Here is a 14,179-nt window from a genome sequence, read left to right as displayed (position 1 = left end):
ATATATATTATATGATTATTTTTTCCCCTATATACATATAATAAATATTCATTTTCATATGTATATGATTTAATTTACTCATATAATTGCCAAAATCATATGAACACATACGTTTTGAACAATATGAGAGGTCGGCAACCACTGCCTACCTATAGTAGTTTTTGAACCCTCTGTCGTAGAACAGCTAGCTTACACTACTATATCCATTCACTAAAATGGCTTTTCTCTATAATACTTAGAGAATATGGGAATATTTCAACATTTTTCACTTATACACATAATAAATATTAATTTTCATATGTATATGATTTAATTTACTCATATAATTGCCAAAATCATATGAACACATACGTTTTGAACAATATGAGAGGTCGGCAACCACTGCCTACCTATAGTAGTTTTTGAACCCTCTGTCGTAGAACAGCTAGCTTACACTACTATATCCATTCACTAAAATGGCTTTTCTCTATAATACTTAGAGAATATGGGAATATTTCAACATTTTTCACTTATACACATAATAAATATTAATTTTCATATGTATATGATTTAATTTACTCATATAATTGCCAAAATCATATGAACACATACGTTTTGAACAATATGAGAGGTCGGCAACCACTGCCTACCTATAGTAGTTTTTGAACCCTCTGTCGTAGAACAGCTAGCTTACACTACTATATCCATTCACTAAAATGGCTTTTCTCTATAATACTTAGAGAATATGGGAATATTTCAACATTATTCACTTATACACATAATAAATATTAATTTTCATATGTATATGATTTAATTTACTCATATAATTGCCAAAATCATATGAACACATACGTTTTGAACAATATGAGAGGTCGGCAACCACTGCCTACCTATAGTAGTTTTTGAACCCTCTGTCGTAGAACAGCTAGCTTACACTACTATATCCATTCACTAAAATGGCTTTTCTCTATAATACTTAGAGAATATGGGAATATTTCAACATTTTTCACTTATACACATAATAAATATTAATTTTCATATGTATATGATTTAATTTACTCATATAATTGCCAAAATCATATGAACACATACGTTTTGAACAATATGAGAGGTCGGCAACCACTGCCTTTTTCATATGTATATGATTTAATTTACTCATATAATTGCCAAAATCATATGAATACATACGTTTTGAACAATATGAGAGGTCGGCAACCACTGCCTACCTATTATAGTAGTTAATGACGAGGTGTTTGGCTACTCTTGATAAAATTCTTTATATATTAATTATATTCTCTATAATACTTAGAGAATATGGGAATATTTCAATATTTTTCACTTATACATATAATAAATATTAATTTTCATATGTATATGATTTAATTTACTCATATAATTGCCAAAATCATATGAACACATACGTTTTGAACAATATGAGAGGTCGGCAACCACTGCCTTTTTCATATGTATATGATTTAATTTACTCATATAATTGCCAAAATCATATGAATACATACGTTTTGAACAATATGAGAGGTCGGCAACCACTGCCTACCTATTATAGTAGTTAATGACGAGGTGTTTGGCTACTCTTGATAAAATTCTTTAAATTCTTTATATATTAATTATATGATAGGGACAATATCATACGCGTCACTAAATTGATGACGAGGTCTTTGGCTACTCTTGATAAAATTCTTTATATTAATTATATGATAGGGACAATATCATATGCGTCACTAAATTGATGACGAGGTGTTTGGCTACTCTTGATAAAATTCTTTAAATTCTTTATATTAATTATATGATAGGGACAATATCATATGCGTCACTAAATTGATGACGAGGTGTTTGGCTACTCTTGATAAAATTCTTTAAATTCTTTATATTAAAATTATATGATAGGGACACAATATCATATGCCTGCGTCACTAAATTGATGACGAGGTGTTTGGCTACTCTTGATAAAATTCTTTAAATTATTTATATTAATTATATGATAGGGACACAATATCATATGCCTGCGTCACTAAATTGATGACGAGCTGTTTGGCAACCATTTATTTTATATCGAATCATCAAGCAAAGGATAAGCTTCAGTGGATCGCAGTATGGCAGCTGCTCAACCACTTACAACACCTTGCCTGTTACAAAAGTCGTTTACAATTGATTCTAGGCTTTGTCATTGTATTAAATAATGCTTTTATATGTAACTAGCGCGGCATCAGGTGATCGAAGATCCTCCCAATTTACTATGTTACAAATTACATTGGCATCACATCCATTGTCGTTTATAAAGTAAATTATAAACTTTAAATGGTTTAGAAGCCATACAATGCAAATTGCCCCTTATTTATCATTGCAGTCCAGCACGGATACGACCTTAGAGGCGTTCAGGCATAATCCAACGGACGTAGCGTCATACCACTGTTCGCTCGAACAAGTATTGTGCCATTGGTCCGTACCTGCGGTTCCTCTCGTACTACGCAGGAATGCTGTCGCAACAACGTTTTGTCATTAGTAGGGTAAAACTAACCTGTCTCACGACGGTCTAAACCCAGCTCACGTTCCCTTGCATGGGTGAACAATCCAACGCTTGGTGAATTTTGCTTCACAATGATAGGAAGAGCCGACATCGAAGGATCAAAAAGCGACGTCGCTATGAACGCTTGGCCGCCACAAGCCAGTTATCCCTATGGTAACTTTTCTGACACCTCTTGTTAAAAACTCTTTAAACCAAAAGGATCGATAGGCCGAGCTTTTGCTGTCCCTGTGTGTACTGAACACCGAGATCAAGTCAGCATTTGCCCTTTTGCTCTATGTGTGGTTTCTGTCCGCACTGAGCTGGCCTTGGGACACCTCCGTTATTATTTGAGAGATGTACCGCCCCAGTCAAACTCCCTACCTGGCAATGTCCTTGAATTGGATCATACCTGAGTAATTGGAGTTATACCAAATTTTCAAATCAAAAATACATAAATGCATCGTTTTATTAAAGAATTTGTTTGCGATTATATAACAAACTCGTGATACTTTGATCAAGAAGCTTGCATCAAAACCCAATACCATAAGATATAATAAATATATCCGTATAATGGCTAGGAAATGATACACGTTCCATTTAATCAAGTAAGTAAGGAAACAATAAGAGTAGTGGTATTTCATTGACGATACCAAACCGAGGTCTAATATCTCCCACTTATTCTACACCTCTTATGTCTCCTTACACTGCCAGATTAGAGTCAAGCTCAAAAGGGTCTTCTTTCCCCGCTAATTATTCCAAGCCCGTTCCCTTGGCTGTGGTTTCGCTAGATAGTAGATAGGGACAAGTAGGAATCTCGTTAATCCATTCATGCGCGTCACTAATTAGATGACGAGGCATTTGGCTACCTTAAGAGAGTCATAGTTACTCCCGCCGTTGACCCGCGCTTACTTGAATTTCTTCACTTTGACATTCAGAGCACTGGGCAGAAATCACATTGTGTCAACACCCGCTAGGGCCATCACAATGCTTTGTTTTAATTAGACAGTCGGATTCCCCAAGTCCGTGCCAGTTCTGAATTGATTGTTAATTGATAATCGTTATAATTAATAAGAACTAATTGGTTTAACCCAAATAGTATTCTTAAAAATTTTAGCAAGAAAGTTCCACAATTGGCTACGTAACTAAACTATCCGGGGAACAAGTAACTAACATAAATGCTAGAAACTCTATTTACCCAGAACGAGCACATAAACCATGTTATTGTTTCCCAATCAAGCCCGACTATCTCAATCTTCAGAGCCAATCCTTATCCCGAAGTTACGGATCTAATTTGCCGACTTCCCTTACCTACATTATTCTATCGACTAGAGACTCTTCACCTTGGAGACCAGCTGCGGATATTGGTACGGCCTGTTGAGAAGTTTGCGTGTCCCCACCATAAATTTTCAAGGTCCGAGGAGAAAATATCGACACAACAGTATATGTCATGCTCTTCTAGCCCATCTACCATATCTCTCTGCGAAAGACTTCCATGGTAGTACGGCTATAAAACAGAAAAGAAAACTCTTCCGATATCTCTCGACGGCTTCTTTATGGTCGTTCCTGTTGCCAGGATGAGCACGAGGCCCATATTTAATAACAAACGGATACTCAACAGGTTACGGAATTGGAACCGTATTCCCTTTCGTTCAAAATTATTCAAGTGTATTATAATTCGCTTTGTTTATATAGTTAGGCATTTTTGTTTTACTTGAAAATTTTCGGCTTTCGCCTTGAACTTAGGACCGACTAACTCGTGATCAACCACTGTTCACACGAAACCCTTCTCCACTTCAGTCCTCCAAGGTCTCATTCGATTATTTGCTACTACCACCAAGATCTGTACCAATGGCAGCTCCATGCAGGCTTACGCCAAACACTTCTACGCATACCATTGTACCTTCCTACTCACTAAAGTTTCAAAATTTATATCACAAGTAATATAAATCATCTACTTTAGCGGTAATGTATAGGTATACAACTTAAGCGCCATCCATTTTAAGGGCTAGTTGCTTCGGCAGGTGAGTTGTTACACACTCCTTAGCGGATTTCGACTTCCATGATCACCGTCCTGCTGTTTTAAGCAACCAACGCCTTTCATGGTATCTGCATGAGTTGTTAATTTGGGCACCGTAACATTACGTTTGGTTCATCCCACAGCGCCAGTTCTGCTTACCAAAAGTGGCCCACTGGGCACATTATATCATAACCTTGAACTTCATATCAAGAAAGTTAAGGTTCTTACCCATTTAAAGTTTGAGAATAGGTTAAGATCGTTTCGACCCTAAGGCCTCTAATCATTCGCTTTACCAGATAAGATTATTTTATATAATATTAAAATGCACCAGCTATCCTGAGGGAAACTTCGGAAGGAACCAGCTACTAGATGGTTCGATTGGTCTTTCGCCCCTATACTCAATTCTGACAATCGATTTGCACGTCAGAACTGTTTCGGTCTTCCATCAGGGTTTCCCCTGACTTCAACCTGATCAAGTATAGTTCACCATCTTTCGGGTCACAGCATATATGCTCAAGGTACGTTCCAGTTAGAGGCATAAATAATATAAATATACATTATACATAACTATATAGAACGCCCCGGGATTGTGTTAATTAGCTATAAATAGCTAAAAAACTAATCCCATTATTAGTCAAGTTAATTACGCTATTAGGTTTATATCCCAATAACTTGCACATATGTTAGACTCCTTGGTCCGTGTTTCAAGACGGGTCCCGAAGGTATCCTGAATCTTTCGCATTGTTAATCATACAAGTGCATATAATAAACACAAAAATCAATGATAATTATGCCATTATATAATTCCGAAAAATTAACGCACTGTAATCATATAAATCTATCAGCACTTTATCAAATTAATAACATTTATTCTGTGTTAAAATGCAAGCAATTTAATTGGAATAAACTATAAGTTATATTTTATGATAAATTTGGTATATGCTAATAGATTACAATGTCCTTATATGGAAAAAATGCACACTATTCTCATAATATTATTTAAATATTACAATTTTAATGATGAATTTTCCATAACGGATATTCAGGTTCATCGGGCTTAACCTCTAAGCAGTTTCACGTACTGTTTAACTCTCTATTCAGAGTTCTTTTCAACTTTCCCTCACGGTACTTGTTTACTATCGGTCTCATGGTTATATTTAGTTTTAGATGGAGTTTACCACCCACTTAGTGCTGCACTATCAAGCAACACGACTCTTTGGAAACATCATCTAGTAATCATTAACGTTATACGGGCCTGGCACCCTCTATGGGTAAATGGCCTCATTTAAGAAGGACTTAAATCGTTAATTTCTCATACTAGAATATTGACGCTCCATACACTGCATCTCACATTTGCCATATAGACAAAGTGACTTAGTGCTGAACTGTTTTCTTTTCGCTCGCCGCTACTAAGAAAATCCTTGTTAGTTTCTTTTCCTCCCCTAATTAATATGCTTAAATTCAGGGGGTAGTCCCATATGAGTTGAGGTTGTATATAACTTTATCTTGCCATAAATTCTTTATATATAATGATAAAACATTTAATTAAATTCGTTATAACATTTTTATTAATTCTTGTATGCAAAGTTTTTATTTATCCATTTTTAACGAACCAACGAAGAATAATAACATAACCAAGATTTTTCTATTTCCGAATCATTAATAAGAGACAATTCTAGATGAAAAATATTTCAATTTTTTATGCTAGACATTTCTCAGTATTATTTGATTGAAAAAGAAAATATTTCTCTTCGTTTTTCACATTCAAATGTGAGATAATGTTTTTCATTTATTTTTTAATATTATGAATAAAAATTATTATATTTATCCAATAATATACCATATGCTTATAAAAATTTATAAGCAACTTAATTAGCATAGTCTTACAACCCTCAACCATATGTAGTCCAAGCAGCACTATAAAATTAATTAAAGTACATAACAGCATGGACTGCGATATGCGTTCAAAATGTCGATGTTCATGTGTCCTGCAGTTCACACGATGACGCACAGTTTGCTGCGTTCTTCATCGACCCATGAGCCGAGTGATCCACCGCTTAGAGTTTTATAATTCATTTTTATATAATGTCAATTATGTTTTTATTGAAAGAAATTAAAAATACACCATTTTACTGGCATATATCAATTCCTTCAATAAATGTATTTATATACCTAAAATAAATGTTGCGAAATGTCTTAGTTTCATATAAGCATTATGTATCATAATAATCTGGTTGGTTATGGGGTTTGCTATTTTGGGTGACACATACTGCAATTTATATAAAACATTAACCTGATGGATGCCAGGTACAACATTGTTTATTTCAGGTTGTTGCATTAGCCAACGTATGCCCATAACTAAGATGAACAATACATATTCGCAACGCGTGTATAGTAATAAATACACACAAATTTTAAAAATTAGTTAATATCTACCAATTATATTAACACTTATTTCGATGATTACCACACATTCGAAATTATTTTATTTTGATTCGACTTCCACTTTCGAATTTTGTTTCTTCGATTTTCATGTTCGAAACATTATTTTTATAGGAAACGCCGTTGTTGTAAGTACTCGCCACAAATACGCACAACATACATTAGAAATGTTAAAATCTTTTTATGAGGTTGCCAAGCCCCACACTAACTATATAAATAAAACCCATCTTCGTTTTATTTTGATTTTAACTTTTGATTCCATGGAATCATTTTGTTATATTTTTATTTTGGTAAATTGTTTTTATTTGTATAATTACAAATGTTTATTAACGGTAAGGATATTATACAATAATGATCCTTCCGCAGGTTCACCTACGGAAACCTTGTTACGACTTTTACTTCCTCTAAATAATCAAGTTCGGTCAACTTTTGCGAAACAACCGTAACACGCAAGGCGTCACAGTGATCACGTCCGGAGACCTCACTAAATAATTCAATCGGTAGTAGCGACGGGCGGTGTGTACAAAGGGCAGGGACGTAATCAATGCGAGTTAATGACTCACACTTACTGGGAATTCCAAGTTCATGTGAACAGTTTCAGTTCACAATCCCAAGCATGAAAGTGGTTCAGCGGTTTACCCGGACCTCTCGGTCTAGGAAATACACGTTGATACTTTCATTGTAGCGCGCGTGCAGCCCAGGACATCTAAGGGCATCACAGACCTGTTATTGCTCAATCTCATTATTGCTAGACGCAATTTGTCCATTTAAGAAGCTAGTGTCCTTATAATGGGACAAACCAACAGGTACGGCTCCACTTACATAAACACATTCAAACACAATAAGCATTTTACTGCCAACATGAATGAAGGCTACATAAGCTTCAGCACCATAATCCTGAAGATATCTATTTAATATATTTGAGTCTCGTTCGTTATCGGAATTAACCAGACAAATCACTCCACGAACTAAGAACGGCCATGCACCACCACCCATAGATTCGAGAAAGAGCTATCAATCTGTCTTACACACTTATGTTCGGACCTGGTAAGTTTTCCCGTGTTGAGTCAAATTAAGCCGCAGGCTCCACTCCTGGTGGTGCCCTTCCGTCAATTCCTTTAAGTTTCAGCTTTGCAACCATACTTCCCCCGGAGCCCAAAAGCTTTGGTTTCCCGGGAAGCGACTGAGAGAGCCATAAAAGTAGCTACACCCAATTGCTAGCTGGCATCGTTTATGGTTAGAACTAGGGCGGTATCTGATCGCCTTCGAACCTCTAACTTTCGTTCTTGATTAATGAAAACATCTTTGGCAAATGCTTTCGCTTAAGTTAGTCTTACGACGGTCCAAGAATTTCACCTCTCGCGTCGTAATACTAATGCCCCCAAACTGCTTCTATTAATCATTACCTCTTGATCTGAAAACCAATGAAAGCAGAACAGAGGTCTTATTTCATTATCCCATGCACAGAATATTCAGGCATTTGAAGCCTGCTTTAAGCACTCTAATTTGTTCAAAGTAATAGTACCGGCCCACAATAACACTCGTTTAAGAGCACTAATGCAGGTTTTTAAATAGGAGGAACATATGAAAAAATACAAGTATTTAATCACATATAAGAACTCCACCGGTAATACGCTTACATACATAAAGGTATAGTACTAACCACAATTGTAAGTTGTACTACCCGTATGAAGCACAAGTTCAACTACGAACGTTTTAACCGCAACAACTTTAATATACGCTATTGGAGCTGGAATTACCGCGGCTGCTGGCACCAGACTTGCCCTCCAATTGGTCCTTGTTAAAGGATTTAAAGTGTACTCATTCCAATTACAGGGCCTCGGATATGAGTCCTGTATTGTTATTTTTCGTCACTACCTCCCCCAGCTGGGAGTGGGTAATTTACGCGCCTGCTGCCTTCCTTAGATGTGGTAGCCGTTTCTCAGGCTCCCTCTCCGGAATCGAACCCTGATTCCCCGTTACCCGTTGCAACCATGGTAGTCCTAGATACTACCATCAAAAGTTGATAGGGCAGACATTTGAAAGATCTGTCGTCGGTACAAGACCATACGATCTGCATGTTATCTAGAGTTCAACCAATATAACGATCTTGCGATCGCTTGGTTTTAGCCTAATAAAAGCACATGTCCCATAAGGTTCATGTTTTAATTGCATGTATTAGCTCTAGAATTACCACAGTTATCCAAGTAACTGTTAACGATCTAAGGAACCATAACTGATATAATGAGCCTTTTGCGGTTTCACTTTTAATTCGTGTGTACTTAGACATGCATGGCTTAATCTTTGAGACAAGCATATAACTACTGGCAGGATCAACCAGAATAATGTTTTCTTTTCATATTTCATTCATATTTTTTGAATTGAAATAAGCAATATAAATATTATAGATTTTCCACTTTATATATAATTCCATTTTTTTATATTATTGAATGTAATTCAATATTTTGCCTTTGGGTAAAAATTTTAAATATATTTATAAAAATAAATCCATTCGAATACGGCCATTTTTATATAGCACTCGTAATTCGTATTTCCATTTTTAAATTCTACTTGTTTTACCAATATAACAAGAAGATCATACAATTATTGTAATATATTTTCTATAATTTTGTCTTTATATATACATATATTTCATTCTAAAATATCATTTTATTTCCAACATACATAAATTTTGTATCCACACTTGTACAATTTTTGTTTAACCAAATATAAGTTAAATCATTTGCATCTTGATGATAAATTTAAAATTTATCTCTTTTCATATAACTCTCTGGTAATATATAACATAAAACCGAGCGCACATGATAATTCTTCCAAATTTATATATAAATTTTATATTTCTTTCATATAATAATATGAATCCATTTTGTATTATACCGTAACGATATAATAATCCAACTTTACAGGCAGGTAATAAACTAATATTTGCCTGCCACCAAAAATTAACGATAATATATGGAAACGATTTGTTATTCTATGTATAATAGAAACTTGACTTTTGTTTCAACGATATTATCTAAAATAGCGTATATTCCTATTATCCGCGGAGCCAAGTCCCGTGTTCAAAAAGAACTGAGAAACAAATTTGTACGGATAATAATATACTTTATTATAAGTAACCAATATAATCATTATACGAAATATATATTTCGAACAATGCGAGGTCGGCAACCACTGCCTACCTATAGTAGTTTTTGAACCCGCTGTCCTCAAAGCGGGTATTTTCAATTCCATTTACCACCCAACATACGGGCTATTCTCTTATATATTACGAGAATATATGAACACTTCATTTTCCATTATTCATATATATTATATGATTATTTTTTCCCCTATATACATATAATAAATATTCATTTTCATATGTATATGATTTAATTTACTCATATAATTGCCAAAATCATATGAACACATACGTTTTGAACAATATGAGAGGTCGGCAACCACTGCCTACCTATAGTAGTTTTTGAACCCTCTGTCGTAAAACAGCTAGCTTACACTACTATATCCATTCACTAAAATGGCTTTTCTCTATAATACTTAGAGAATATGGGAATATTTCAACATTTTTCCATATACATATAATAAATATTTATTTTCATATGTATATGATTTAATTTACTCATATAATTGCCAAAATCATATGAACACATACGTTTTGAACAATATGAGAGGTCGGCAACCACTGCCTACCTATAGTAGTTTTTGAACCCTCTGTCGTAAAACAGCTAGCTTACACTACTATATCCATTCACTAAAATGGCTTTTCTCTATAATACTTAGAGAATATGGGAATATTTCAACATTTTTCCATATACATATAATAAATATTTATTTTCATATGTATATGATTTAATTTACTCATATAATTGCCAAAATCATATGAACACATACGTTTTGAACAATATGAGAGGTCGGCAACCACTGCCTACCTATAGTAGTTTTTGAACCCTCTGTCGTAAAACAGCTAGCTTACACTACTATATCCATTCACTAAAATGGCTTTTCTCTATAATACTTAGAGAATATGGGAATATTTCAACATTTTTCCATATACATATAATAAATATTTATTTTCATATGTATATGATTTAATTTACTCATATAATTGCCAAAATCATATGAACACATACGTTTTGAACAATATGAGAGGTCGGCAACCACTGCCTACCTATAGTAGTTTTTGAACCCTCTGTCGTAGAACAGCTAGCTTACAGTACTATATCCATTCACTAAAATGGCTTTTCTCTATAATACTTAGAGAATATGGGAATATTTCAACATTTTTCACTTATACACATAATAAATATTAATTTTCATATGTATATGATTTAATTTACTCATATAATTGCCAAAATCATATGAACACATACGTTTTGAACAATATGAGAGGTCGGCAACCACTGCCTACCTATAGTAGTTTTTGAACCCTCTGTCGTAGAACAGCTAGCTTACACTACTATATCCATTCACTAAAATGGCTTTTCTCTATAATACTTAGAGAATATGGGAATATTTCAACATTTTTCACTTATACACATAATAAATATTAATTTTCATATGTATATGATTTAATTTACTCATATAATTGCCAAAATCATATGAACACATACGTTTTGAACAATATGAGAGGTCGGCAACCACTGCCTACCTATAGTAGTTTTTGAACCCTCTGTCGTAGAACAGCTAGCTTACAGTACTATATCCATTCACTAAAATGGCTTTTCTCTATAATACTTAGAGAATATGGGAATATTTCAACATTTTTCACTTATACACATAATAAATATTAATTTTCATATGTATATGATTTAATTTACTCATATAATTGCCAAAATCATATGAACACATACGTTTTGAACAATATGAGAGGTCGGCAACCACTGCCTACCTATAGTAGTTTTTGAACCCTCTGTCGTAGAACAGCTAGCTTACACTACTATATCCATTCACTAAAATGGCTTTTCTCTATAATACTTAGAGAATATGGGAATATTTCAACATTTTTCACTTATACACATAATAAATATTAATTTTCATATGTATATGATTTAATTTACTCATATAATTGCCAAAATCATATGAACACATACGTTTTTAACAATATGAGAGGTCGGCAACCACTGCCTTTTTCATATGTATATGATTTAATTTACTCATATAATTGCCAAAATCATATGAACACATACGTTTTGAACAATATGAGAGGTCGGCAACCACTGCCTTTTTCATATGTATATGATTTAATTTACTCATATAATTGCCAAAATCATATGATACATACGTTTTGAACAATATGAGAGGTCGGCAACCACTGCCTACCTATTATAGTAGTTAATGACGAGGTGTTTGGCTACTCTTGATAAAATTCTTTAAATTCTTTATATATTAATTATATTCTCTATAATACTTAGAGAATATGGGAATATTTCAATATTTTTCACTTATACATATAATAAATATTAATTTTCATATGTATATGATTTAATTTACTCATATAATTGCCAAAATCATATGAACACATACGTTTTGAACAATATGAGAGGTCGGCAACCACTGCCTTTTTCATATATATATGATTTAATTTACTCATATAATTGCCAAAATCATATGAATACATACGTTTTGAACAATATGAGAGGTCGGCAACCACTGCCTACCTATTATAGTAGTTAATGACGAGGTGTTTGGCTACTCTTGATAAAATTCTTTATATATTAATTATATTCTCTATAATACTTAGAGAATATGGGAATATTTCAATATTTTTCACTTATACATATAATAAATATTAATTTTCATATGTATATGATTTAATTTACTCATATAATTGCCAAAATCATATGAACACATACGTTTTGAACAATATGAGAGGTCGGCAACCACTGCCTTTTTCATATGTATATGATTTAATTTACTCATATAATTGCCAAAATCATATGAATACATACGTTTTGAACAATATGAGAGGTCGGCAACCACTGCCTACCTATTTTAGTAGTTAATGACGAGGTGTTTGGCTACTCTTGATAAAATTCTTTATATATTAATTATATTCTCTATAATACTTAGAGAATATGGGAATATTTCAATATTTTTCACTTATACATATAATAAATATTAATTTTCATATGTATATGATTTAATTTACTCATATAATTGCCAAAATCATATGAACACATACGTTTTGAACAATATGAGAGGTCGGCAACCACTGCCTTTTTCATATGTATATGATTTAATTTACTCATATAATTGCCAAAATCATATGAATACATACGTTTTGAACAATATGAGAGGTCGGCAACCACTGCCTACCTATTATAGTAGTTAATGACGAGGTGTTTGGCTACTCTTGATAAAATTCTTTAAATTCTTTATATATTAATTATATGATAGGGACAATATCATACGCGTCACTAAATTGATGACGAGGTCTTTGGCTACTCTTGATAAAATTCTTTATATTAATTATATGATAGGGACAATATCATATGCGTCACTAAATTGATGACGAGGTGTTTGGCTACTCTTGATAAAATTCTTTAAATTCTTTATATTAATTATATGATAGGGACAATATCATATGCGTCACTAAATTGATGACGAGGTGTTTGGCTACTCTTGATAAAATTCTTTAAATTCTTTATATTAATTATATGATAGGGACAATATCATATGCGTCACTAAATTGATGACGAGGTGTTTGGCTACTCTTGATAAAATTCTTTAAATTCTTTATATTAAAATTATATGATAGGGACACAATATCATATGCCTGCGTCACTAAATTGATGACGAGCTGTTTGGCAACCATTTATTTTATATCGAATCATCAAGCAAAGGATAAGCTTCAGTGGATCGCAGTATGGCAGCTGCTCAACCACTTACAACACCTTGCCTGTTACAAAAGTCGTTTACAATTGATTCTAGGCTTTGTCATTGTATTAAATAATGCTTTTATATGTAACTAGCGCGGCATCAGGTGATCGAAGATCCTCCCAATTTACTATGTTACAAATTACATTGGCATCACATCCATTGTCGTTTATAAAGTAAATTATAAACTTTAAATGGTTTAGAAGCCATACAATGCAAATTGCCCCTTATTTATCATTGCAGTCCAGCACGGATACGACCTTAGAGGCGTTCAGGCATAATCCAACGGACGTAGCGTCATACCACTGTTCGCTCGA

At 33.5% G+C, this 14,179-nt stretch overlaps 5 non-coding genes and 1 further gene across 6 annotated transcripts; all 6 read right to left on the bottom strand.

The window, feature by feature from the left end:
• Nucleotides 1–2,049: 2,049 nt before the first annotated feature.
• Nucleotides 2,050–6,019, bottom strand: 28SrRNA:CR45844 (28S ribosomal RNA:CR45844). The gene has a single exon (NR_133562.1). It is a non-coding gene; the product is annotated as a 28S ribosomal RNA (ribosomal RNA).
• On the bottom strand, nucleotides 2,050–10,167 carry pre-rRNA:CR45847 (ribosomal RNA primary transcript:CR45847). The gene has a single exon (NR_133558.1). The product of NR_133558.1 is annotated as a pre-ribosomal RNA (primary transcript).
• On the bottom strand, nucleotides 6,405–6,434 carry 2SrRNA:CR45843 (2S ribosomal RNA:CR45843). The gene has a single exon (NR_133561.1). It is a non-coding gene; the product is annotated as a 2S ribosomal RNA (ribosomal RNA).
• 5.8SrRNA:CR45842 (5.8S ribosomal RNA:CR45842) lies at nucleotides 6,463–6,585 on the bottom strand (the record flags this gene model as incomplete). Its single annotated transcript, NR_133560.1, has 1 exon — nucleotides 6,463–6,585. It is a non-coding gene; the product is annotated as a 5.8S ribosomal RNA (ribosomal RNA).
• Nucleotides 6,616–6,684, bottom strand: mir-10404-2 (mir-10404-2 stem loop). Its single transcript, NR_156799.1, has one exon. It is a non-coding gene; the product is annotated as a mir-10404-2 precursor RNA (primary transcript).
• Nucleotides 7,312–9,306, bottom strand: 18SrRNA:CR45841 (18S ribosomal RNA:CR45841). Its single transcript, NR_133559.1, has one exon. It is a non-coding gene; the product is annotated as an 18S ribosomal RNA (ribosomal RNA).
• Nucleotides 10,168–14,179: the final 4,012 nt, after the last annotated feature.

This window comes from Drosophila melanogaster, assembly GCF_000001215.4.
Source record: "Drosophila melanogaster chromosome X; Y rDNA sequence".
NCBI classification, from domain to species: domain Eukaryota; kingdom Metazoa; phylum Arthropoda; class Insecta; order Diptera; family Drosophilidae; genus Drosophila; species Drosophila melanogaster.
Note: the sequence above shows the minus strand (reverse complement) of the source record. Positions and strands in the feature narration are given on the sequence as shown.